Source organism: Lynx canadensis, chromosome F1, assembly GCF_007474595.2.
Source record: "Lynx canadensis isolate LIC74 chromosome F1, mLynCan4.pri.v2, whole genome shotgun sequence".
NCBI classification, from domain to species: domain Eukaryota; kingdom Metazoa; phylum Chordata; class Mammalia; order Carnivora; family Felidae; genus Lynx; species Lynx canadensis.
The window spans coordinates 60770575-60796812 of record NC_044319.2 but is presented as its reverse complement, the minus strand read 5'-3'; the positions used below and the strand labels follow the sequence as shown (position 1 = coordinate 60796812).

The following is a 26238-nucleotide window of genomic DNA, read 5'->3' as shown; positions in this document are numbered from 1 at the left end:
AGACAGGCAGACTCCCATCCAGCAGTGGGTCTGGGTGGTAATTGGCATTCATAATGATGAACGATTTGGGTCATGAAGAGGAAGCCAAATTATGTTCAAGAGTATCCATCCGCCCAGCTATCTGGAGGTCTTTTAAAGAAGCTAGATGGAAATATAACACGTTTTTAAACGATGTACATCCCGGAGGATGAAAATAAACACAGCTTTGGGACACCCCCGGAATATGGAGACGAGGCAGCTTTCCCGAGTGGCTTATTTCTCAGGAGTTCATGTTTCCTTGCCTTTTCTGCCTCCTCTTGGGTTCCAGAGTTGCTGTTCCCTGGGTGTCTCCCCCTTTCCACCCCCCCCCAAATGATGTGGGCCACTGGCCTGCCTCCACCCCCTTCTTGCTCCAGAAAAGATGACAAGAATTTATGAATCACCCTGCACCGTGCACGGGGTGCCGCGTACTCTCTCGGCTCTATGTTGCTCTGCCTCTCCGGGGGCAGGTAGAGGGAGTGCAGTAAATATCAGTCCTTTTGTAAACCACCGTGGAAAGGGAAAGGGGGGGAGGTGGTCAGGGGATTCGAGAAGAGAGAGGGGAAATCACTTCTTTGTCTGAAAGGGAAATGCCGTGACTGTCCCTTCAGGTCTGTTAAGCGTCTATTGGATGGGAAGGAAATTCTTCTCTTCTTTGCTTCCACCTCCCCCCCCCGCCCCCTTTATTTATTTATTTATTTATTTATTTATTTATTTATTATTAAAAAAAAATTTTTTTTCTCTCCCTTTGTAGAATAATATAAAATAAAAAAGCCCAGCAGAAAGGGAGCCGCGATGCTGTCGTCCCTGGCGTTGATGTTATTTATTTTCCTCAGTTGCTGCTCTGGAAGCCCGGAGTTGACAGAGCGGTTTTGTAGAATAGAAACATTATAGACTGTTACTGTCAGAGTGTTAAATGTGATGGATAGAGAAATAGAGGCGAAGGAGGGGACTTAATACTGAGAGCCAGGGTGCTCATGGGAAAATAAACCATCCGCATATAAGAAATGAATGAGGTAATGTGGCGGGAGGTAATGGGCTTTCGCAACACGCCGGAACAGAGATGCTTATTACAGGGTGCGCTTAACCCTCGGCACGCTGGCTTCCCTTTGTGGGTTCCGGGGGCTTCTCGCGTGTCCCTCTGCGGGGAGCCCGTGGGTGGCTTTTCTTCAGGCGGGGAAGCGGTGGAGACCGGCGTGTCCTTAATGACGCTGGATGAGCAGGCGGCACACGAGAAAGCCTCGGCAGCTCCTGAGGGGCTCGGGATCCCTGTGGCCGCGGGGAGCATGTGCCCCGGTTGCTGGGGTAGGGGGGCTGGGGGGGGCTCTGTTGGTTTCTCCAGCGGAGGCCGACGGGGAGCGCTTCGATTACTTGGGAGAGATGGAAATTCGTGTTACTGGGCGCCCCTGGGGAACCCCCCCCCCCCCCCCCCCCCCCCCCCCCCCGCCACCAAAGATTCCCTGGTACTTTATGTAGCCAGGGCCTAGCTGTTTGTTTGCCCGCTGACCAGAATGCGGTGGCTTTGCTGTAAGGAGGGAGGAGGGGAGCAGAGAGGGTCATCTTTATTATATCCTTGCCAATTTCAGTGCCTGCCGTAGGGTGAGCGGGTCAGGGGGACCCTGCATCCGCTGGGCTGATGGGAGGGACCCAGCCAGGTAGGCGGGGTGGTGTGAAATGAACCACAGGGTGGTCAGTTTCGGGGTTCAAGGTGCTTGTCCTTCGCACTGGGTTCCTGTGACCTTTCCCACCCACTTTTGCATCCTAGTCGAGGTCAGCCCCATCTCTTACATATGACAAGCATTTAGTAAATTATGAGGACTCAGTTGATGTGGCCCCCGTGTAACCCTGGCCGTTACCTGTTCTGTGGCCTTGAGTGAGTCATTTACCCTCTCTGGGTGTTAGGGTCTTCACCTATAACATGGATACATTTATTAGCAAGAGTCAACAGGGGCACTTGGGTGGCTCAGTCGGTTAAGCGTCCGTCTTGTGATTTCAGCTCGGGTCATGATCTCGCAGTTTGTGGGATCAAGCCCTGTGTCGGACCTGGCTGACCTGCTTGGGATTCTCTCTCTCTCTCCTTCTCTCTCTGTCTCTCTCTCTCTCTAAATAATTAAATAAACACACTTTTTTTTAAAAAAAAAAAGAGAAAATATAGGGGTGCCTGGGTCACTCAGTTAAGCATCTCTTGGTTTCAGCTTGGGTCATGATCTCACGGTTCGTGGGTTCGAGCCCCACATCGGGCTCCGAGCTGACAGTGCAGAGCCTGCTTGGGATTCTCTCTCTTTCCGTCTTTCTCTACCCTTCCCCTGCTTGTGCACTCTCTCTCTCTCTCTCTCAAAATGAATTTAAAAAAACTTACAAAAAAGTAAACACAATCACACTTATGAAAGTATTGTTAGGCTATAAAACATTATGCTGATACCAAAGTATTACCATTACTTCTGTTGTTAGTAACAAAACAATAAACGTGTATTAAGTGATGAGGTGAAGAACTTCACCCAAGAAATAATGTTTTCAAGCCGGCAGCTTCACATGTTTTCACCTCAAGCAGTGCTGTTCTCATCTGATGTTACAGTGATGGTCACACGGTCAAGGACACCGCCCCGGTTGGATGTTTATATTGTTGGCACTGGGTCCGGGGGACCCAGGAGACCAGAGTCATCTAAGAGTTGGGGTATTCCCCCCTCTCCTGTGCAGAGGTTTCACAGAACCACTGAATTTTGGAGTGAGAAGGACTCCTAGTGAATGTCCATCATTGGCCTTGATTTCGTTTGGAAAGGGCTTCCTGTTGAAGCACCGACCCCACCTCCAGCAGCTGTTGGATTTTTCCCCGGAGCCTTTCCATCTAGGGTGTTCCTCAGCCCGACCGCATCCTCTGAGATCCACCTGCTGTGTATGAGTGCATGCCACCATGCCTATCTGTGCTGTGATAAGAGGGTCCCCATCCTGGGGATTTTATGTTTTTATTGTCATGTTGATTTTCGAGGTCGTTAGTGTTTCCACAGGAGCAGGAGGGCCTAGGTTTGCTGGCAGGCTGTGCCGTGGCCTTGACTCTGCTGCACGTCTGAGGTCGGCCAGGCGAGGGGCCGGGCTTACCTGCCTGCATCCTTTTCGTCAGGATCTTGTCCTCGCTCCTGGGTCCAGATCTGCCAGGCAGGTTGGTTGTCTTGCCTCCCACGGCTCCTCCTGGGATGCTGTCTCCTGTTTGTCCTCTGCGTGTGTCTCTGTCCGCCCTTCAGAAACCACAGCTTGTGTTGAAGTCTCCTTTCTCTTGATTCCTCAGATTTGTGCCACTGTATGCACCGGCTGGCTATTTACAGTTTCTGATATTTTCTGATTGTTCTGTATGAGGGTATCTTGCCTGATGAAGGATATTACAATTTTCTTGAGAAAAGGGATGTGTACTGTATATGTATTTTTTTTTTCTTATCATTGGCATTACACCAGCCTCTGCCCCAATCACTTCTCAGCTATTTCCCTGGAATGCTATCATATATAGCTGTCTTCTGCCCATTTCCAGGCTCCCTCACCAGACTCCAAGTTCCTTCTAGAAAGAAGCCTTATCTGACGTCCCAAGGCCCCTAGCGTATAGCTTCTCTTGTTATTTCCTTAGCTTCTTGCCAGCTTTTAACAGAAAAGTTCTCTTCCTGCCCTTGGCTACTGCATATGCCTAGACACCCTTACGTGCAGCCTTGAATAGAACAGGAATGAATGCTAGATGTACGTGGAGAATAGTCCCAACCTGTGACAGCATCTTGTCTCTCGGTGAATAATATCGTTGGTGCATTGGGGTAAGAGTAGCGCTGAGGGTGAAATGTGCTGGTACATCTGAAGAGTTTAGGTGGGTGCCTGACACCAGCAGGCTCCAGAACTTTGTGGTCCCCGCCGTAGTAGCGTCAGCGGGAATCAGGATTGTTGAGAAGCAATGGTACCAGCAATAATGCCTGATGCCCGCTGGTCTGCCTTGTTTGCTCCATTTGTGTCTTGCGAGAGTTCCCTAGCATATAATCAAATTTGGATGGAATCTATAAGCTGAAGAACACCAGCACCAGACCCCAGGATATTTCTTCAGCTGTGTTCCTATAAAAGCCAGCTACATTTGGGTTCAGGAGGCAGGGTGTATTTTAGGACCCAGTGAGGTACAAATCCCTGGGTGGGGAGGTTGTTGAAATTTACAACAACAACAACAACAATAATAAAGGTAGGGGAGAGCTCCAATTCCTGACCTTTTCAGGAGATCTCTGCCTCTCGGCATCCAGACCCCAGTTGGGTGCACAGAACGGGAAGGGTATGGATGGAGACCAGAGTTCAGGGGAAAGGCAGAACAAGGCAAGGCTTCCAGGACACTATTTTTCTTTTTCTTTTTTAATGTTTATTTATTTTTTGAGACACAGAGCATGAGCCGGGGAGGAGCAGACAGAGAGGGAGACTCGGAATCTGAAGCAGGCTCCGGGCTCTGAGCTCTCGGCACAGAGCCCGAGGCGGGGCTCGAACTCACGAACCGTGAGATCACAGCCTGAGCTGAAGTCGGACGCTTAACCTACTGAGCGCCCCAGGCACCCCCTGGACACTGTTTTTCTAGATCCCTTTCATTTCTGTCTCAAACAGCATGGTGCACAGTGCTTTGAATTTCACCACCTGCTATGTCAGTAGGGTGTGTACTGAGGCCCTTCGTATTTGTAAAAGGGAACGTGATTCAGGGGGGAATGGCCTGTGGACCTCAGCAGGCAAGATCAGCGATCCTGCAGAATAACCTCAGCTTTTGATACAATGCAGATTCACAGGCCCTGCATTCGCAGCTGGTCAAGGAATCTGCATTTCTTAAATACCTTCCATGAATTAGATGCCTGTGGTACATACCTTACCCTTTGGGAGTTCCCTTTGCTGCTCCACTCTGGGGGTGGTTTACTTACTGGTCCTGAAGCTGGCCATCTGCCGCCACCACGTAAGAGCATCTTAAATGCAGCCTACGCGCTCACTTCAGCTGCGCATTTGAAAAATGAGAACAATACAGGGAAGATTAGCATGGTCCTGCCCAAGGATGATGTGCACATTTGTAAGGCATTTCATATTGTTCCACCAAGCTACCCACTTGTCACTTGTGCCCTTTCCTACGTCTGTGTCCTAGGCCCCTGATTCTAAAAAGCGCACCTATTGTCCTTTTTGTTAATGCCCCTGTGACATATGACCCAAACCCAAGAGCTTTTCACCTCCATCAGGAAACCCATTTTGGAGAGAATAAAGAACCGGTATTGTGGAACCATGGTTTTCCTGTAGGCGGGTCGTTGAGATGCGCGCGCCTACACCTTTGTTAAAAAGTCTCGTTTGTAGCGGTTCCGGGGGAAGGGCGATGGGAGGGAGCGTGGTGTCCCTTGTTCCTGGTCCTGTGAGGTAACTACCGTCACGAGACTCGTTCGTGTCGTCTGTACACAGGTAAGAATGTTTGCCGTTCGAACGGGGCCAGGAGGGCACATGATAATGTTGTCTGAACGTTCGTGGAGATGGGGATCGCGAGGGGAACATAAGAGGACGTCGTGGATTCACATTCACGAACTTGAATGTGCTCACAAGCTCCATGTTTTTCCAGGGTCACCGAGAGGCCAGTGTATCTACTCAATTTCACGTGCACGACCTCCTTTTGGCAGAGTAGCTAGGTTTACAGATTTCGTTGGGCATTCACCCTCCTACCCCAGAACTTCCACGTTTGAGTTGACTGTTCATTTGGAGTTGGCTGAGTTGTGTTTGAGGGTGAGTGTGTGCACTCCCATGAGTATATCTTGCGTGCGTATATGCCAATATGTATGCACCTGTGTTCAAGTGACTGACCATCCTGTTCTCGTGGTCTCTCGGAGGGACTCTGTCCATTCCAGAGTGCAGACATAATTTACTTAACCGGGCCAGTTCCATTGACGTCCAACCACACAATGTCGTCTGATTTTGAAAAACTTTGTGTTTGCGCATATCCTCGTTCCTCTCTGACTTTTTAGTGGGATTGGGGGAGGGAGAAAGACCCATACAGACACCCAGACACACACACCAATAGACACACAGACATGCAGGCACACACATACACACACACATGATATTCAGACACACACACACACACACAGTGTCTTTGCTGATTATCATGAGCCTAAGCTCATTCCAGTGGCAATGACCTGTTGGCCAAGAGCCCAAGCCTCCACGTGACAACTTGGATGTCCCTCCTGCTGGTCACAGCCACTCCTGCTGGCTGGACTCGGCTTTCTGTCTGAACCAAGAAGCACAGACACTCTCAGACCTGAGACAGGTTGGGAAGAAAAAGAGATGGCTCGTCCTCCCACCTTTCCTAAACTTCTTCTCCACACAGACCCAACGGCACCCACGAGGACCGCACCACCTTGTTACGGTGGGCTCCAGCATTCAGGGCAACTTTCCTACAAATCTCTTTTTATTGGCATTTCCTCCAATGTAACCATCCCTGAATTGCATTTGAATCAGCTGAGAGAAAGAGAGGAGGGAAGGGGAGGAGGCTCCCCCCTAGCTCTTGGAAAAGCAGCTCACAAGCAGCTTTATTTGGTAAAATACTGCAATAGATGCTTGTCAGAAATAATTTATTCCTGTTAGCTGTAATCTGAAGGAAAACAGATACAAGTCCTATAGTTAAAAAAAAAAAAAAAAGTAAAGTAGTCTTGCTTTCGCTGACAGTACAAAGGTGTCATATACAAGAAGGATTGACACAGACCAAGGGGTCTTGTGGGAAATATGATAATAACTATAAAGAAGACAGATTATTCCCCAGTTGCCAACATTCAAACCTTTTTACAGTCAGTTCAAACATATAAAACTTTATTGCTCTAGCAGAAAGGGGAACAATTTCTGGTTGCACAGCTTTCCCAGGGCTGGGTTTATACTGTCTGTGTTATTGCTCTATAGTGGCATTTTAAAGTTTATTGAACAAGACTTTTACAATTGAAGGAAGTATATAAAACTGTAAATTTATTAGATTTTTCAGGATAAGTGCCCTTTCTAGTTGTGCTCAAGAATTCGGGGCTACGAGAAACCGCTAGTTACAAGACTTATTAATATTAAAGACTGAGAGTACGCACATTTTATACCTTAACTGATCTCAAAAATAATATTATTATATTACTGGGCGTCAGAGCTCTGATGCTATAGAATTGGATGGATACACACGTGTAGGACTCTAAATACCAGATGTGTTTATTCTTCGCTGGCTAAAAAGTTGGCTTTTATTATATCTTACTTTATTTGATTTTAACACCGTCGGTCGGGACACACTCCTCTGTTCACTGAAGGACGGCTTGGGGTGTTTTTTGTCAACTCCTTGTTGATTTCCCAGAATTTTTCAGTGTATGGCTCTCATGTGAGTACGGGTGGTGGGTTTTCAGAGCATATTTTAGCTGAAGTAATATATGGTGGCATCTCCCCCCCACCCCCTGCAAGCAGCTATATATGCAAATAATCGAAATGCTACTAAAAAGAGTTCTCTTCTATGGCTTTCAACTTCTCATGTTTTATTTCTCTTTAAAAAAATTTTTTTTAATTTAATATTTATTTAGTTTTGAGAGAGAGAGAGAGAGACAGACAGACAGAGCATGAGTGGGTGAGGTTCAGAGAGAGAGGGAGACACAGAATCCGAAGCAGGATCCAGGCTCCGAGCTGTCAGCACAGAGTCAAACCCACGGACCGTGAGATCGTGACCTGAGCTGAAGTCCAACACTCAACTGACTGAGCCACCCAGGCGCCCCTCATGTTTTCTTTCTTAAAGGCCTTTCGGGGACATGACTTGAGGAATTTTGTAATGTTTATGAAAATCTGCATCCTGGTTTCTCAGTCTCTGTACTATTGACTTTTTAGGCCAGGAGATTCTTTGTTGTGGGGGCTGTGCCGTGCGCTGTACGAGGGTCAGCGGCATCTCTGTTCTTTACCATGGTTGCCAGCATCCCCATCACTCCACCGGGACAACCAAAGATGTCTCCAGACGTTGCCAGATGCCCCCTGGAGGCATAATCATCCCCTGTTACGAAGCAATCATTTATACAGTGTTAGAATGTGTCTTGGAAAAAATGTTTTTACTGTAAATAATACAGTAAATAATATGGGTTCTGTCTGATAATTACAAGAACTATAGTTACCAGATATGGTAAATTATAGGATTAGTTACTTTCAGAGATGTCTGGCTATGAACTTCTCTTAAATAGTGTTACCCAGAGAATATAACATAACTCAGTCTATAAAATGTTACATAGAGGGGCGCCCGGGTGGCTTAGTCGACTGAGCGTCCGACTCTTGATTTGGGCTCCGGTCATGATCCCAGGATCATGGGATTGAGCCCCGCGTCGGGCTCTGCACTGAGCGTGAAGCCTGCTTGGGACTCTCTCTCTCCTTCTGCTCCCGTCCCCGCTCGTGCCTGTTTTCTCTCTCTCTGTCTCTCTCTCTAAAATAAAAATGAATAGGAGCACCTGGGTGGCTCATGGTTAAGTGTCTGACTTCCGCTCAGGTCACAATCTCATGGTTGGTGGGTTTGAGCCCCGCATGAGGCTCTGCGCTGATAGCTCAGACCCTGGAGCCTGCTTCGGATTCTGAGTCTCCCTGTCTCTCCCTCTGCCCCTCCCCTGCTTGTGTTTTCTCTCTCTCTCTCTCTGTCCTTGCTCTTTCTCTCTCAAAAATAAATAAACACTTAAAAAATAAAATTAAAATAAATAAGTAATAAAATGTTACATATAATCTCTCAGGATCACCTGACTCTATAACAGGACATGTTCTGTTTACTTGCCTGGGTCTGAGGGCATGTGTTTGCGAGTATATCCATTTATCAGTCTGGATTGCAGATTCTCTCCGTAGTCTCTTATGATTAACCACTCATATGTGTTAGCCTCTTTGACTTTTCCTATGCACATGCAGAATCCTGTGTGCATAAACATACACGTGTTTGTATTATGTGCCTTCGCGGTGAAGGGGTTCAGAAGTACAGAGACACATTGATTATAATTTTCTCACTTGACATGCTTAATTTTGAGGTACCATCAACTTGCCTTTAATTTTCAATTTGTGCTCTAGAATTTTTTTAACCTCTTCAGAAGGTTTTACTAGCGGACACATTAAAAACATTCAAAGAAGCTGTGTATAGCACCTGTTCACCTTCAGCCACCTAATGTTATGTAAGTATCTATGTGTGAATGGCACTTTGATCTGGGATTTCGTGTTAATTTGCCTAATGGCCATGACATTTACAGAATAATTAGGATATTATGTTTTCGAAAGACAGTAAGTTATAATAGGCCTTTCGTTTTATTTTGCCTGCGTTTTGGAATTCTGTGGGTTTTTTTTTTTTTTTTTGTCTTCTTTTTAAAAATTCTAGACACTTGTGACTTGGTGAGGGGTAGCTTGAAGGTGTCTTGATTCTGTTATTTTGTGCAGCCGCTGTTCTTTTTGGTCTCTGTGGCCTTGGATGGCGGGGGATGTTAGCCACAAGGCAATATATCTTTTCTCCTCTTCTTGCCGTCTTTATAGGTCATTGGGCCCTACCCTAGAGGCGGATCAGAGGTTTTCTTTGTGAAGATGTGTGACATCCTTAACAAATATGGTATAACTCGCTTTAGGCACTAAATGTTTTTCTGATAAGCTGGATGTGAATTATATGGTTGGAAGGCAGATCGTGCGGTTGGAAGGCTGGGGGCTCTTGGTGAGACACCTCTGGTGATCCTCCTGGCAAATCAAAAGCTTTGTTCACCATCAGCCCTGTAGTTCCGTTGGTTTCCTTAGACCGTGATCCACCTTCTTGAGTTTTTAAACCAAGAGCCATGCCCGTGTGGGCACTCGTCGTGTATGGCTGCTCTGGAGTCTCACGCGCAATATGCCCGTCTTTGAACTTGGCCATCGGAGGACGTGCTTGGCCCCTCGTTGGTGGGCTGCGGGCCACGCCTACAAACGATGGCGTCCGCGCTTTACGGAGTGAAACACCGCGTGCGGCCTCTGACGTAAATCGTGATGAGAACCCCAAGGCGCAAACTCACGGAGTCAGGTGCACACAGCTCTCCCCCCCGGAAGCACTCCTGGCGAAGTGGGGGGGGGGGGGGTCTTGCTCGGTCCCGTTAAGCCCTGGCGTCCTCAGTCCTGCTTCCAGGGACCGCGGGGGAGGTGGCGGCTGGCAGTCTTACGAAAACCCTCAACCGGGGCAAAGGGGCCACCGAAGAAGACAAGAACCCCAGTCACAGCCAAGTTCCCAGGCGGAGTCGACTCTCGGGCTTGTCCCCAGGTACTGACGTCCTCGGCCGGCTCGCCACCTGCAGCGTTGGGTCCCGGGGAGGGGGGGGGGGGGCTGCGGACTCCTCCGGGGAGGCCGAGAGGGAACGAGCAGGGACGACAGGGACGACAGGGGACGGCGAGTGTCGGGGACGTCCGTGAGTGTTGCGGGGGACGCCGGGCTTTCCGACCCCAGCCCCGCCGGCGCGGAGGGCGGGACTCCGACTAGCGGAGGCAGCGGCTGTGACCTGAAGCCCGGGCCCCGGTGTCCCCGGGTTTCTCGTGCCCTGCCGCCGGAACGGGCTGTCGTGCTGTTTGGCACGGTTCCCGCGGGGGGGGGGGGGGGACCGGGCCCGACACGGGACAGAGGAGAGCCGCGCTGGGGCTGACGGGACGGCCACCCTCGCGGGGGTGTGAGCGGGTGTGGGCGCGAGTGTGAGAGACCAGGAGTGTGGGAAGGTGAGTGCGTAATCGTGTGTGAGAGATTGCGTGTGTGCGTGCGTGGCAGTGCGTGTGAATGTGTGTAAGAGTATGAGTGGGGGGGTGAGTGTGAGAGCGTATGTGTGAGAGACTGTGTGCGTGTGAGGGAGCGTGAGTGTGTGGGACCGTGTGTGACAATGTGAATGTGTAAGAATGTGTGTGAGACTGTGAGAGGGAGTGTGTATGTAGATGTGTGTGCAGGAGAGTGTATGTGTGTGGGGAATGTGAGTGTGTGTGTGAGAGGCAGAGCATATGGTGAGAGTGAGCGTGTGAGAGGGAGTGTGCATGTGAGGGTGTGTGAGTGTGTGGGGGGATTGTGAGTGTGTGAGACGGAGTGTGTGTGTGTGTGTGTGAGAGGGAGTCAGCATGTGGAGTGTGTGCATGTGAGAGTGTGTGCGAGAGTATGGGGGGAAATGTGTGTGTGAGAGCGTGTGTGTGTATGTGTGTGAGTGTGCGAGAGTGGGAGGGAATGTGAGAGCATGTGTGTGCATGTGTATCAGAGACAGTGTGTGTGCGTGTGTGAGAGGGAGTGTGCATGTGAGTGTGTGAGTATGGGGGGAATGTGTGTGTGAGAGTGCGAGAGTGGGGGGGATGTGTGTGTGAGAGACAGTGTATATGTGTGAGTGTGTGTGGGGGGGAATGTGAGTGTGAGCGTGTATGTGTGCATGTGTGTGTGTGTGTGTGAGATAGTGTGTGTGAGGGGGAGTGTGCATGTGAGTGTGTGTGGGGGGGTGAATGTGAGAGTGTATGTGAGAGGGAGTGTGCATGTGTGTGTGTGAGTGGGGGGTGTGAGTGTGTGTGTATGAGTGTGTGTGAGAGTGAGTGTGGGGGAATGTGAGTGTGCAAGAGTGGGTGTGTGAGATAGTGTGTGAGGGGGAGTGTGCATGTGAGTGTGTGGGGGGTGAATGTGTGAGTGTGTGTGAGAGGGAGTGTGCATGTGTGTGTGAGTGGGGGGTGTGAGTGTGTGAGAGAGTGTGTGAGACTATGTGTGTGGGAGTGCGAGTGTGGGGGGGATGTGTGTGTGTGACACCGTGTGTGTGTGTGTGAGGGAGTGTACGAGTGTGTGTGCGAGAGTGGGGGGGTGAGTGTGAGATAGTGTGTGTGGGGGGGGAATGTGAGTGTGTGTGAGAGACTGTGTGTGTGTGTGAGCGAGGGTGCACGTGAGAGCGTGTGTGAAAGAGTGTATGTGTGTGAGGGGGAGTGTGTGTGTGCGCGAGCGAGTGTGCGTGCGCGTGCACGGGAGCACAGACGCCGTCCTCCGGGCTCCCGGGAGGCCTCGATGCTCGCCCAGCAGAGCCGTCTGGGAATTGGGTCCCGCTTCCCGGCGGGGGCAGCAAGGAAAGCGCGGTTCTGCGCCCGGGACCCCGAGCCGCCGGGCACCCCCCCCCCCCCCCGCCGGGGAGGGCAAATGGGTTACGAGGCTACAGACCCAGAAGCGTTGCGGGGGGCGGGGGGCGGGACGGGGGGAGCCGAGGAGAAGTTGGGGGCCGGGGTGGGGGGAGCCTCTGTGGGCGAGGGGGGCCGGGGCTCGGCCGGGCAGGGGGGGGTGGCGATGTCCGGCAGGGACCGCGGGAAGGACCGTCCCGAAGGGAGGCCCCGCTGGAGGCCCCGCGCCAGGTCCGCCCGGTGCCGGACTCGGAAGGGCGTCGCCGGCGCGAGACTTGGCAGCGGACGTGACATCTGGCCTCGTTTTCCCCCCACGCGTCCCCGTCCGGGAGGTCACGCCGTCTCCTCGCCTGCCTGCGGCCAGGCGACGCGGAGCGACCGCGGCCAAGCCCGGGCCGCGGAAGCCGCGGAGGCCGAGCGACGCGGGGGGCCTTCGGAGTTCTGGCGCGACACGGGTTGGAACCCGGGTGCCCGGATGCGGCCTTTTCTTTGGTCGGAGCGGGACGGCCACCAGAGCGGCTGGGTAAGGGGCGGGTGTCGGGGAGCGAGGGACGCACGTTCAGAAATAGGAACTGCTTATCAGGGCACCGTTTTCCAAGTGGGCCCAGGGCTTTCTATTTTAAAAGTGCATTTGGGGGCGCCTGGGTGGCGCAGTCGGTTAAGCGTCCGACTTCAGCCAGGTCACGATCGCGCGGTCTGTGAGTTCGAGCCCCGCGTCAGGCTCTGGGCTGATGGCTCAGAGCCTGGAGCCTGTTTCCGATTCTGTGTCTCCCTCTCTCTCTGCCCCTCCCCCGTTCATGCTCTGTCTCTCTCTGTCCCAAAAATAAATAAACGTTGAAAAAAAAAAAAAATTAAAAGTGCATTTGCCCCCGAGCAGGCGCCTCACGGAGGGCGCGGAGCCCGAGGCGGGACCCGAACTCGTGAACCGCAAGGTCACGACCTGAGCCTGAAACCAAGAGTCTGATGCTTCACTGGCTGAGCCACCAGGCGCCGCTCTGCAAATCGGTATCTAGAAAGTCCGCCTATTATTTTTGGTTGCGGTGTTTTTTGTTGTTGTTTAAGTTTACTTATTTATTTTGACGGGGAGACAGAGAGTGGGGGGGGGGGAGAACGAGTGGGGGAGGGGCAGAGAGAGAGCGTATCCCGAGTACCGACAGTGCAGAGCCCGAGGCAGGGCTCGAACTTGTGAACCGTGCGGTCATGACCCGAGGCGAAATCAGGAGCCTGACACACAACTGACGGAGCCACCCAGGTGCCCGTAAGTGCTGGTAACATACACAGTCGCAACAAATCTCTGGCACAGGTACTTTATCCTCATTTGAGAGATGGAGAAACTGAGGCCACGGCAGAGTGGGGGGGTGGGGGGAGCCAGGTGTTGAATCAAGATTGTCTTCGAAAAACTTGGCCTGGAGCACCCACCTCGGCAGGTTCGACCTGGATCTTTTCCTCGCTTCAGCCGCTATTTATTGAGTGCTTCCTGTATGCCGCGTTCCGTGCTTGTGTGCCGGGCATACCGACTGGAGGAAGACGGGGCCCTGGTCCTTCAGGTGCTCACAGCCGCGGGGACACCCGAGCGAGTGGGCAACGGCAGTGGGGCCACAGATGCTCTTGAGAAGGCGGGACACGCTCCGCCACGCTGGCAACTGAGCAGAGACAAGACGGCGGCGGCCCAGCCCACTTTTTGTGGCCGCTTCGTCCGCATCCACTACCCCGAAGGCTCCATCTACCTCCGTTGCTGACACGGAGAGGACTGGCTTGCTTTCTACGGAAGTGGACGCTTCTCAGGCGAAAAGAGGGCCGCGGACGAGATGGGAAGCAGACCCACCGGAGAGATAGGTCCAGCTGCTTGTTGCAGGAAATCCTGCAGGCTTGATAGCCCCAAACTGTAGCAGAACAAAGCAGGGTCCAGTGAAACAGAAAGAATAAGGAAACAAAAATAGAAAAAAGGGTGGGGGGGAACCACTTGAAGTTGAATAAACTGCCTCTGAGCCCGCTCGTGGGTTCCGAGGGGGATTCTCACGTTTCTCGGATATTTTCAGATTCCGATGGCAACTAGGGGAAGACCATTGTGACCTTGAAACTTGGTCCGGGGGGACTGAGCTGAAGACCACCAAGACACTGCACACAGACCACCCACTGCAGAGTCTTGCACGGATCTGCTGGCCAGTCTCGCGGTGATACCGCAAGGCACCCTAAGCCACATTTTGGAGGGCGAGTGGAAGAGCGAGAGCAGGTGTTGAAAAGCCATGAAAAAAAAAAAAGGAATTAAGACCAAAATGTGCCTCAGGCTCATTTCAGCTGGCAGCAGAATTCTCTCTCTCTTTCTTTTGAATTTGGTATTATTACAGGCATCGACACTGAAATACCAGAAGTCTCGGGGGCCAGAGCATTTGGTCAGTCTGGAGGTGGGCTTCTCGTGAGCCCCCTGTAAATCTGTGGAGGAGTGCATGTGGAGGAAGAGAGATGAGGGGGCCGCTCCAGGAAAGGGTGTACCCTGGATGTGAGCTCCTGGGGACCCAGGAGACGCTGGCGTTGCATAGATGCAGCTGGGAGCTGGTCACCTGGGCGTGAATCATAGAATCATTCTGAGGATTAAATCAGCAAGCGCGTACAGGATGCTTTGGCTTGTGCCCGGCCTGTGCACCTGTGCTCGGGAAATATTAGCTGTTGTTACTGTTTCTTCCCCGGGCAAAGCGATACCATCCTCTCTCTGCAGAATGAGAAACTGATGTCAGAGGAGAGGCACCGTTGTGGGTAGGGAGGAACTTCTGGGCTCACTTATCCTCTTTCCTTTTTCTCGTTTCAGTTCTCCGCTTTTCGTCCTTGTTAGAAGGCCCCCACAAGTTGAGTTTAAACGGGAGACTTCTCCAGTGCTGTTGAATTCACGGAGTGTGTGCGCCGGCCGGCCTTGGCAGGTGCCGCCTTTGACGGGGAAAGGGAAAGCACTCCTGAGGGTTTAAGGGCGAAAGTTGGGAGAAGGGAAGGAGAAAAAAGACAGGCCCAAGTTGAAGGTGCTTAACGTCTTCTGATGTTGAGCAGAAGCGTGAACAGCGACAGTTGAGTCCAAGGTGGGGGCGCCCGTGCTTCTCTTCCTCGGAACCCCACCTGCTCTCGCTGCCGCGTCTGGGCCACCAGGTGGGAGCCCGTGTGGCTGGGCAGTGATGGCAGACCGCGTCTGCTGCTGGGTGCAGGGAGGCGCCCCCTCTTGCCACCACCCTTCCTCCCTGTTCTTCAGCCCCCTTCCTTCCACTCGCTTCTGCTGACGCGTGAGGGGAAATGGCATCATCCCGTGAAAAGACAGGGTGGCCGTTGGCCACGGGCCAACCGCCTCGACCTGGGGCCGTGCTGTCAGCCACCGAGAGACGCCTGTGGACCCCGAGGCAGAGAGGGGATGAACGCTTTCGGCGGAACTTTGACCTTCGCGATTCTCTTTGCGCTCTGTCCCCTCCCTCCCCTCCACGGCTCCAGGTAGTTGACTCTCCTGTGGCAAGCCTGAGGAACAAGTCTGCCAGGAAAGAGCATGGGGAGAAACCAGATTGGGGAAATTGCTTTCGGGACACAAGGTCCCCGCAAGCAGAGGCTTGTCCCCCGCCAGCGTCCTCGCGGTTGATGTGCGTCCGGGTGTGGGAAGTTGGAGGGAATTGCATACACGCTCCATTACAAGTATCCCCCCGCTGCGTGCTGAGGGCCCCGGGGGGGGGGGTCCCCGAAGATGCACGGCCGTGGGGATGAGATCAGGGTGGGGTGAGCAGACAGGTTATTGAAGTTGAACTGGGGGCTGAAGAGCAGAGAGCGCTGCAGGAGTTCTCCCCTTGTTCCCCTTTTTGCTTTTTTTGCTTTTTTCTTTTTCCTTTTCTTTTCCATGAGAGAATCAGAAAGGTCCCATCTGCCTTTTCGGGGAGGGTCATGCTTGGTGACTGGTAGCATCTGGGGTAGGGTCCGGTTCATTATGCCACCCAGAATATCAAAGCGGTTTAGGCGTCGGAAACCAGGGAAGGAGGAAGGGATTTAAAAAAAAAAAAAAACAACAGCCCGGCCGCCAATCGGGGGCTCTCTGTCTGCTGTCTGCCGGCTGCTGCTACCCACTCGTTACAATTAAAATGAAGTGTCCGTCAGCGGCTATCTTCTCTGTGTGGCCCATATGTTTCTGAGCTGATACTGTCCGGATTATTCTGTTCGGGAAAACGATAACGGCTGTTTATAACCTTGGCAAAGACTGAGGCCTAATCAGGCTGGAGCACATTTTCACCAACTGGCTGATAACAGGCTGTTAGCAGCCTTATCGCTGGGGAGAGATAGGCCAACATAAGCAGATCTGTGAGCACAGGAGCCCAATCGAGTGGTACACACTCTGGCCCCGGCTTTATTTTTAGATTCCCTTTTCCCGGTTTGATATCAGAAGGCACAGAGGAAGGGGGGGGGGCAGGGAGCACCGTGTGCCCCCGCGGGATGTTAATCAACATGAGAGGCAGAGGGTCAGCCCGGCTTCCAGCGCTCAGGGCTCCGTTCAAATGAGGGAAAACACATGCAGGTCTTGGGAGACAAAGGAAGGCGAGGGGCTGGCCTGGTGTGTGGGCCCTGATGGCTTAGCATCTTCCCGCCGTTGGGAGTCTCCGTCTGGATCATCTGGATCGCCAGGCCTAGGTGCTCAGTTCTTCCCCCATCCTCCCCTGCCGCAGGGACTGACTTTTGCTTTCTGTCTCAATCCACTTTGCTGGGGCGTCTTCGTGGCATTCCTCCAGAATGACATTCCCTGCCCAATTCATCATCCTCACACTGGCTTAGAGACCACACAGTGGGTTGGGGGGTGAGAGGAACACAGGCAGGCCCCCCCCCACCCCCCCCAAGCATGGAGAGAGGACATGGAGGGAGGTTTAGGGAAGTCTAGAACCTGAGGCACCATGACCTCATGGCTTAATAGCTGGTACTCAGCCCCCAGGGAGAAACTGTTGGTTTTCAGAGAGGGGTAGGTTTCCGGCAAAGCCTTCAAGGAAGAGCCCTTTGAACTTGTCCGTCTACAGAGATGGATAAAAGCCAGATCTATAGCCTTTGCTCCTAGACCCAACTCTCTGAAACAGGTTACACCTGGGCCTTGACATATGTGTGGTTCTAGAACAGTTACGGATTTGAGACAAAAAGATACTACGTGAGGTCGCCAAGCATGTGGTGAAAATAAAATGTAGGGGGGAGGCTATAATAGTGCTGGGCAACAGATGCCCTAAGCAGAAGGGAAGTTTGAAGGTATTGTTTGCCGAAGACAGTGGAAGTCTGGAAGTCTGGTATTTTTTTTCTCTGTTCATTCTGCAGAAACCTTCCTAGGCTAAAGCACATTAGGCATTTTATTTTATTTTTTTCAATGTTCATTTATTTTTGAGAGAGAGAAAGACAAGAGTGTGAGCAGAGGAGAGGAGAGAGAGAGAGAGGGAGACACAGACTCAGAAGCAGGCTCCAGGCTGATGCGGGCTCGAACCCACGAACCATGAGATCGTGACCTGAGCCGGAGTGGGACTCTTAACCTACTGAGCTACCCAGGCGCCCCATGGCATTTTAGTCTCTACCCTGCTTCTGTCTGTCTGTCTGTCTCCATCTCTCTTCTCTGCTTTCTTCCTCTCCTCTTCCTGTTCTCTGTGCAGCTGCCCAATTCCCGACTCACTTTTGTCTGCCTAAGACTGAGCGAGTGGAGTCAGGTGGCGGGAAAGAGGGGCCAGGGGACCAGTGCCTGGGGGGGGGGGGGGGGGGGGGAAGCGTTTTCAGGGGCACACAGATCCAAGTAAGCACAGAAGGCAGCAGAGAGCATTATCACCATTATCATGCAAATCTATTTACAAGGCTCCTTTTATTCATTAATCTTTGAATAGCAGAACCTTTGGAACCGCCTGAAATAAGAACCACCTGTGTGTCTACCACTGAAAAAACAAAAACAAAAAAATGAGTTTTAAGGACAATTGATACATGGGAGCAGGAAGGGAAAAATTAAGTAGAAATCTCTCCATCATTTAGATCTCCACATATATGATTTTATAGCTCCCGTGTTGCAAAATGGCCAGCCGATTGGCAGTTTTGGAGACGTCCCCCCCAAGTTCAGAGAAAACCTGAGGGTCGGAAATGTAATGAAATTATTAAACAGTCTGTTTTTAAAAATCCACTTGGAGGTTCTTCCACGCCGACTTTTATTCTCCTTTTTTGGAGATAATACATAATAATATACAGTGTAATCAATGGGATATAAATGATTTGGGTTAACGTTTCAGAGGCACTGGTGAACTCAACATAAAGGGATCTTTTGCAATATCTTCCCTGAATTCATAGTAATATAATATAAAAATCTAAAGCTGGAAGAGACCTTGCATATGATCTAGTTCAGTCCTCTCACTGTCTATTAAACCTTTAATTAAGAGTTCTTTACACGTAGTCCAAGTCCCCATTTGTCACATCGCACATAGACTGGTTACATTATCTTTGGAGCAGTTATTCTTACAGGGGCAACATAGCTCTTGCAAACACTTATTACCCTGTGTTATAGGCAATTAGCAGGGGCTGCAGGGAGATGTAGGAAAGGGCTCCAGCTTTCTCTGCCACTGTTGCTAAGATGGCAGAATACCAGGTAGAAAGTCCACAGAAGAGAACGTATCCCACCTAGGGCTACGCACCTTCTAAGAAAAAATACAGCCATGTCAATGGAATGGAATGGCTCCCGTATTCCTTTCGGTAGGACTTTACATCAGCGGAGTAACTATTCTCATTAAAATCCCCTCCCCGAGAGATTCTAACTCCCAAACATTATTGGTCATATGTGTTCGAGTCATGGAATCTTAGAGCTGGAGGGACCCACTCTAAAGAATTATCTCCTCGTTGTGGAGATGAGGCAATTGAAACCCCAGGGAGGGGCATCTGCCCCGTAAGCCTGAACTGGGGGCTCCGACTAGGGATGAGGAGAATGGTCCTGCCTTCTAGCCCAGTGCTTTTTCATCTTTATGATGACCTTATAGGATGACTTAGTTGTGGGATGAAGAATTTAAAATACATCCCTGAACTCTCCATGCCACTGTTTACTCCTCTGTAAAATGAGGCTTGTGATTCCCCGATTGATTTTGTAAATTCCTCGAGAGCTGGGACCGTGCCGACCATCCCCGTGTTTCCCAAGACACCAGCTCTCACCTCTCTCTGCACGTGGAGCTGCTCAAGAGATGTTGACTGTTGAATAGTGGAGTGAGTGAACGGATGAATAGGACTTTGAATTGGACTTCTCCAGCGATGACTCTTTCACGAAATGATTTTTCTAAGTTGTGTGCACCTTCCCAGCCTCGCATTTCTTAAATCTCTTTCGGCAGAAACAGTGAAAAATGGTGACGGGGTCTTGGGCGGTTCTGATGACAGACCTCTGGGTCCTGCAGAGGCCCGATTATAATCAGGGAATTTTTGTTGGTGTGTGTTTGCCTTGCGGTTGGTTGTTCATGAAGCCTTGGGGAGACCCCGTGCTCCTGAGGGTCAGTTGACTTTGGGTTCTCAGCAACAGGAGTCCGGTGCGTTCTTGAGTTGTCCAGGAACCTCCTCCAGTTGTGTTGCTGTGGGATCTTTCCATGTCTCCCGGTGACGGACGGGGAACGTCACCCCGGGTGGAGACCTTATTTAACTTGCTCTTTTCTAGTGTCTAAATAACACCTGGATCCCAGGAGGTACTTGATGAGTGGGTGAGTTAAACGTAGGTATGTCTACTTTTGCTTCACTGGCCCAGGCCTTCAAAGCGAGAGGCTGGATTGAAAGCCTGTGGATTATCGGAGTCTGTTCCTCTGACTCAGAAATCCTGGCCGGGATACGCTTTTCCCCTCGAAGCATAAATTCTGTCAGTCAGTTACAAATCTGTATCTTGGGACCTTCACTCACCCTACCAGGGCCCTTTGTATACCAGGCTCCTTTCCTCATCACCCTGAGATGACTACACGCAGAGGCAGACTCTCCACACAGACTTTGAAGGCCGCCGTTCAGAGGGTCCAACTCCAAGGCAGAGAGATTACTTGGGAGTTGGGGGGCCGGGGTGGGTATAACAAAACTGCAGTTCTCTGGAATCTTACTTGCTTCTCAGAGGCACGTGACTGGCATATTTGGGTCATTACATAGAAAGACATTCTGCGTATGAGTTATGCCAGCGAGATGTTTCCAGATCACATGACAACGGTGTGTGTGGTGACTGCCAAGTGGTGTTTCTCTGCGCAGGACTCTGAACACACCGCCCACTGGTCTGCGTAAGGCGGCCGCACTCTGCGCTAAACGCGGCATCATTCATTCTGGGATCTCCGAACCTTCCATAAACAGTCGGTCGCTTAAGACTCCTGTGAGTTAAATAAATAATAAGATCCTTACCCCCTTGAACAGAATGGGAAGACTAAATATTGAAAAATTAGGCAATTTAGCCCAAGGCGGAGTGTGCAGAGAAAGCACGACCTGGTGAACCAACCCCGTGCGCTGGCAGCAAGAATTTTTCCTGCGAACATTTTTATAATGGCAGATTGCCGCGTGGCTTGGCGAGGGCCTTTCAGTCAGCCTTCAGACTGGCGTCCATCACCCCCCGCGTGCCTGGTGCCGAGTTACAAACAGTTAAGGAAAACATATGCAATTCCTTTCTTACAAGACCTAAAGACACTGCAGCTGTGACGGCTCAATGTGGAACATAGTTCAAATATTAAATGTGATGATACGGGCAATATTCAGTTTTGGAGGCAGACAGCAGTCCGGTTCCAGGGTGGTGGTGGTGGTGATGGTGGACATGGCTGGTCGGGGAAGGGAGCTGGAGCTCGGGGTTGAAAAATGGGTAGATTTGGGGCACTTGGGGGGCTCGGTCGGTTGAGCGTCCGACTTCGGCTCGGGTCGTGATCTCGCGGTCCGTGAGTTCGAGCCCCGCATCGGGCTCTGTGCCGACAGCTCAGAGCCTGGACCCTGCTTTGTCTGTGTCTTCCTTGCTCTCTGCCCCTCCCACAGTCACACTGTGTCTCTCTCTGTCTCTCAAAAATGAATAAAAGTTAAAAGAAAAATTAAAAAAAAAAAGAAAAATGGGTAGGTTTGAAGTCGGCAGAAGGGAAGAATGGTTCTTGCGCTTGAGGTGAACTATAGAAATAAAGGCAGGAAAACGGGAAAGGGGGTGACAGTTGTGTAGCAGCTCTTGCTGTGTCTCAGTTTTCCTTCCAGTAAAAATAATGGAAGCGATACCACCTTTGGAAGTAAGTGTGCCACCATGGGGAGGACAGCTGAGAGCGACTGATGTGTTAATAGCTGCCAGGGCAGGGTGCTCTGTGTCTGCCGCGCTTTGGCATGGCATTGGCTTCGGGTTCTTGGATGACTTGAGAGCCTCTGTTTAAGAACATGGCACGGGGGCCACACGGGTGGCTCCGTCAGTTAAGCGTCCGGCTCTTGATTTGGGCACAGGTCACGATCTCGCGATTCGTGGGTTCGAGCCCCGCGTTGGGCTGTGCGCTGACATTACTGCTTGGGATTCTCTCTCTCCTTCTTTCTCTGCCCCCCACCCCTGCTTGTGCTCATCCGGTCTTCCTCTCTCTCTCAAAATAAATAAATAAACTTTTTTTTTTTTTTAAGCGGCATGGGTTGTGTTTTCTTTGAAGACTTTTATCCACCTGGTGCGTGGTGCGGTCAGAACCAGACTTGGGGAGGAGGAAGGCCCTTCAGTGGCCACAGGCTGAATACAGACCAGCAAATGCAACCGTATCGGGAAGGAATCCCTGGGCGTCCCAGTGTCCCCTCCCTTCCTAGACTGAGCTCTGTCAGGCAGGTGTTCAAATAAATAATGCATCTAAAAATCCTTCCAGCAGCAGCTGGGACCGTCTTAGGAGCTCCAGGATAGTGGGAGTACATCAGCCCCGCTACTTGGGCAGGTGTGTGTTAGCTCCAGAAAGTTAGAACAAACGCTCTCTAGACGTATCCCCTACGTGGACTAGGTCCCCGTTTCTGACGGAGAAACAAAATGAAGCATTTATTTCATCGAGCCCCGTCTGGAAACAGGTGTGCCTTTGGCCGAACCCTTCCGAGTTCAAAAACAAACAACTTAATAGGCTTCCACTAGGGGGAGACGGCGGTTTCAGAGCGCCGAGTGGAATTAATACCTGCTCCCCTCCAGTTCTAGCCCATCGCTAACAACAGTACCCAGTATGACCTTAAGGAGATGAATCTCCCTTAATAATCACAATGACGACGGCTTAACATAGTAGCAATCTCTTTAGCACTTAGTATGTGCCAGACGTCACGTTTTGTTTTTACTTAATCCTCAAAAAAATATCAAGATAGGTAACGTTATCCCATTTGTATGGATTCAGAAACTATTCTGAGTAGTTCGGATAGTTCCGAATGGTTCAAAACAGTTAAAGACTGGGACGCCTGGGTGGCTCAGTCGGCTAAGCGCCCGACTTTGGCTCAGGTCACAATCTCACGGTTCGTGAGTTTGAGCCCCGCGTCGGGCTCTGTGCTGACAGCTCAGAGCCTGGAGCCTGCCTCAGATTCTGTGTCTCCCTCTCTCTCTGCCCCTCCCTGGCTCGTGCTTGGTCTCTCTCTCTCTCTCTCAAATAAACAAACATTAAAAAGAAAAAAAAAAGTTAAAGACTTTGCCCAGCGGTGCCTAATGCTTCTGTCGTGGAGTTAAGTCTGATTCCTGAGCTACGATACTGTAGTAAAAAAGCGTGAACTTGCCATTACCAGCATGTTTCACCTTTTGTTTTGTTTGATTTTGTTTTTTGTTTTTTGACTCTAAGCTTAGACATGTCGATCAACATAGAAAAATATCTTGCGTTGGCCTTGTAGCACATTCAAGGTAACTTTGGAGAATGCAGATTATTTTTTGCAAAAAGATATTATTTTTTGCAACCACAATCCCCATGAAGACAGCCATGCAGGAGGTGAAAATCTACTGTCCATTGAAGATCCCAACTGGATCCCATCCAGGAGCTCTGAGAGGTCAAGGTGTGGTGGCCTTCATCGTTCTGGATGCTGCTTCGCTAGGACTAACTCTAAGATGCGTGGGTCTAAGGAGGAATGTTTGACAACTAGGAGTATTTAGGATTTGGGCCGCAAATGTAGTCTCTAAAGTGATTTTAGAGGTCCTAATTACTATCACATGATGAGTATCCATCCACTGGGCGCTGAGGAGCACTCGAGCAGCCAACCCTTGAATTGCCCGGGCTTTGGGGATGAACTCAGCCACCTCTGCTCCTTTGTGAAATCAAAGCTGATGACAGAGACGGCCTGGCTGGAGATGACCACGCTTTTGACTCTCTGGTCAGCTGGACTTTTTATAAAGATGGCAGACGTAGCCACCCACTCTTCTCTTTGTGGCAGGGACTGGTTTTGAGAGAGCGATCTGTTTTGGAATTTCAGGTTGTGAAGTGTAGAAACGTGAATTGCGAGTGAGGCCGAGTTTCGGTCTCTTTGGAATTGAGACCGAGGCCCTGCGTGTTCCCAGTGTTTGTGGTAAAGCCCCCTCCCTCGAGTTGAATCACCCTTGGAGGTACTGAAAGAGGAAGGGCTGACCCTCAGGAAATGGCCACATGACAACCCTTTTGGTTGCTCACGGAAGTGTTTCAGAATTCTGCTCAGCCTTGCTCCCGGCCAGTGACCCCGTCAGATCTGATAAACCGAACAAGCTGGGGGCTACTGGAGGCCCACACAGGCATGCTGGGCTGTGAGAGGGAACAAATGGTCAGGGTAGTGGCCCACGAGCAAGCAACTCCATGCTGAGCCATTTTTCTCTGCACCCTCCCGCAGGTTTAAATCGGAGGTAGGGTTCGCGGAAATTCTTCTGTCTGTACTTTACCCTGTGCCTGGGGAGGTTAGGAAGCTCATGGTTTGATGTCTGCAGTAAAATGTAGAATATGAGCCCTGATCCTAATGATGATGCAATTCGGTGACAAACATTCAGCCAGAACCTGGAGGTGTTCACTTGGCCGGAGGATTTGAAAGCTTTAGGCTGTTAATTGGAGTTGTAAATATAGTGTTTACAGGAAACCAGGGAGGAGACGTGTGGTGTGTTTTCATCGCCTGGAGACCTTTGTAAACATCGTACCTGTCCCGGATCAGAATCTCCGGCTGTGGGGAGGCCCAGGCATGTGCATTTTTGAAAAGCTCCCCAGGTGATTCTGTGCTGTGTCCCGCTAAATGGATATCCAGTGCTTTACGAGATTATACGGGAACGCTGTTTTTGTCCCGTTCAGTGAACATGCCAGTGATGGCCCACTCTTCCCGCCTTCGAATTTGGAAGTGCTTTGGCTCCCACAAGTGCGTGGGGGCTATGCGTGCGTCTAACTGCGTGTGCGCGTACAAGTGTGCGCACGCGTCTCTTTGCTTTCCGAAGCACACGGTCCGCTGCTGGCCCCCTGACATGTGATCAGAGTGATGCGGACGTGCGAGCCTGGGCAGCCCGCGTCTCCCCGTTTCACCCCTGCCTGCAAACACGGCGCACGTCCTCAAGGTACAGCTCTGAAATCCCACGCTGACCTTTTCGCGAAGCATTATAATCAAGTTGAACATTTCCAGTTGTACCGCCAGTGCTTGCCCCTTGGGAAAACACTTCCCTCCATTTTATGACAATTGATTCTGATTTTGAGGAACTCATTTGTATTGAATGCAAAATGTCCAGCCTCACACGGAAACCGGAAAGTCCCCGTGTCCAGACAGGTCCGACACTGTTTTTATTATAAGGACAGGGCGCACAATGAAAGATTGTGCTCTCCGTTTCTGAAAATGCTCCTTCGCTGTTCTGCATATTTTAATTTTCTTTCCTCCTTTTTTTTAGCAATCCTGTGGGTCTGATGACAGCAGGCCATTTTTACAGTTATCTGGGCTCATGGGAAATTTCACCCTGTCTGGATTCTCAGCTCCTAGGTGGCAGAACCTGCTGGGGCTTTTACGGTGTGTTAAGTCCCCCATTGTGCTGAGGTTCCCTGTGTGAACATGCTGCCCCCTCGGAGAGACTCCTGTGACTGACATTCGTACTCTGTAGTGAAAGTCGGCACGTCACTCCCCACGTGATAGTCCTGGCCACAAAGGAAGCAGGTCTCCTGGGACTCTGGGATGTACCCAAGAGCCCTGGGGCCTTCTAACTTCATTTAGGAGAAGACACAGAAACAAAAGCTACTATTTCTCGGGCTGTCTACTGACATGAACAGGAACCCCTCAAGAATGCTTTCTGGGGGCGCCTGGGTGGCTCAGTGGGGTAAGCGTCCAATGTCAGCTCAGGTCATGATCTCACAGTCTGTGAGTTCAAGCCCCGCATCGGGCTCTGTACCGACAGCTCAGAGCCTGGAGCCTGTTTCAGATTCTGTGTCTCCCTCTCTCTTGACCCCTCCCCCATTCATGCTCTGTCTCTCAAAGATGAATAAATGTTAAAAAAAAATTAAAAAAAAAAAAAAAAAGAATGCTTTCTGCCAGCACCGAAGCGGGGGGGGGGGGGGGGATCTCACTTGGAGAAATATCACTGAAGCTTGAGTACCCCTGCCCCCCAGACCCAGCCAGTGTCTTCTCCAGTGTGAATAGCACTGGGCAGGGATGTGCTGAGATGCCTATGAAGGTAACAGAGATGCGCGGGGGGGACGTGGCTTGTTGGGCTTTGTGATCCCTGGTCCAGGGAAGGGGCTTCCCTCTACTGGAGCTGCGGTTGGCTTAGAGCTCCCGTGGCTTCCTTTCCGGGGTATACAAGGCATCTAGCGGTTGTACTGTTCTTGTAACAAAAGACAGATTTTAGGGGAATCCTCTTGGGCAGGGCGAGGGGATCGCTTTGTCTGGAAGAGCGTCGGAATATCTTAGGCAGGCACCATGCTGTACTCACCTGAACCAGTAAGGGCATGACCCAGTAAATTAGGACGGGTGTGGGCGTCTGTCAGTCAAGCTTCTTCTAATAATCCCAGGGGTCTGTGAGCATTCTCCAGCTCATGGCAGACGGTCTAGTCCTGTTTCTGGAATTTGCCTGTTGGTGTTGTCACACAGGGGGCTTCCTCTAGTTGTGCTCTGTGGTCGAAAGGTCATCTTTGCACCAAGGAATACGGGACTCACTGTTGTTCTCCCCTCCCCCCCGCCCCCGGGCCCCAGAGTAGGCTTTTGACTGGGTGGCAT

General features: G+C 51.0%; 1 protein-coding gene and 1 non-coding gene across 5 annotated transcripts in view; both read left to right on the top strand.

The window, feature by feature from the left end:
* The window catches only part of PBX1 (PBX homeobox 1), a 295008-nt gene that overhangs the window by 132219 nt on the left and 136551 nt on the right, over nucleotides 1-26238 (top strand). The gene's annotated exons all lie outside the window — the stretch shown is intronic.
* Nucleotides 4992-5094, top strand: LOC115505794. Its single transcript, XR_003966148.1, has one exon. It is a non-coding gene; the product is annotated as a U6 spliceosomal RNA (small nuclear RNA).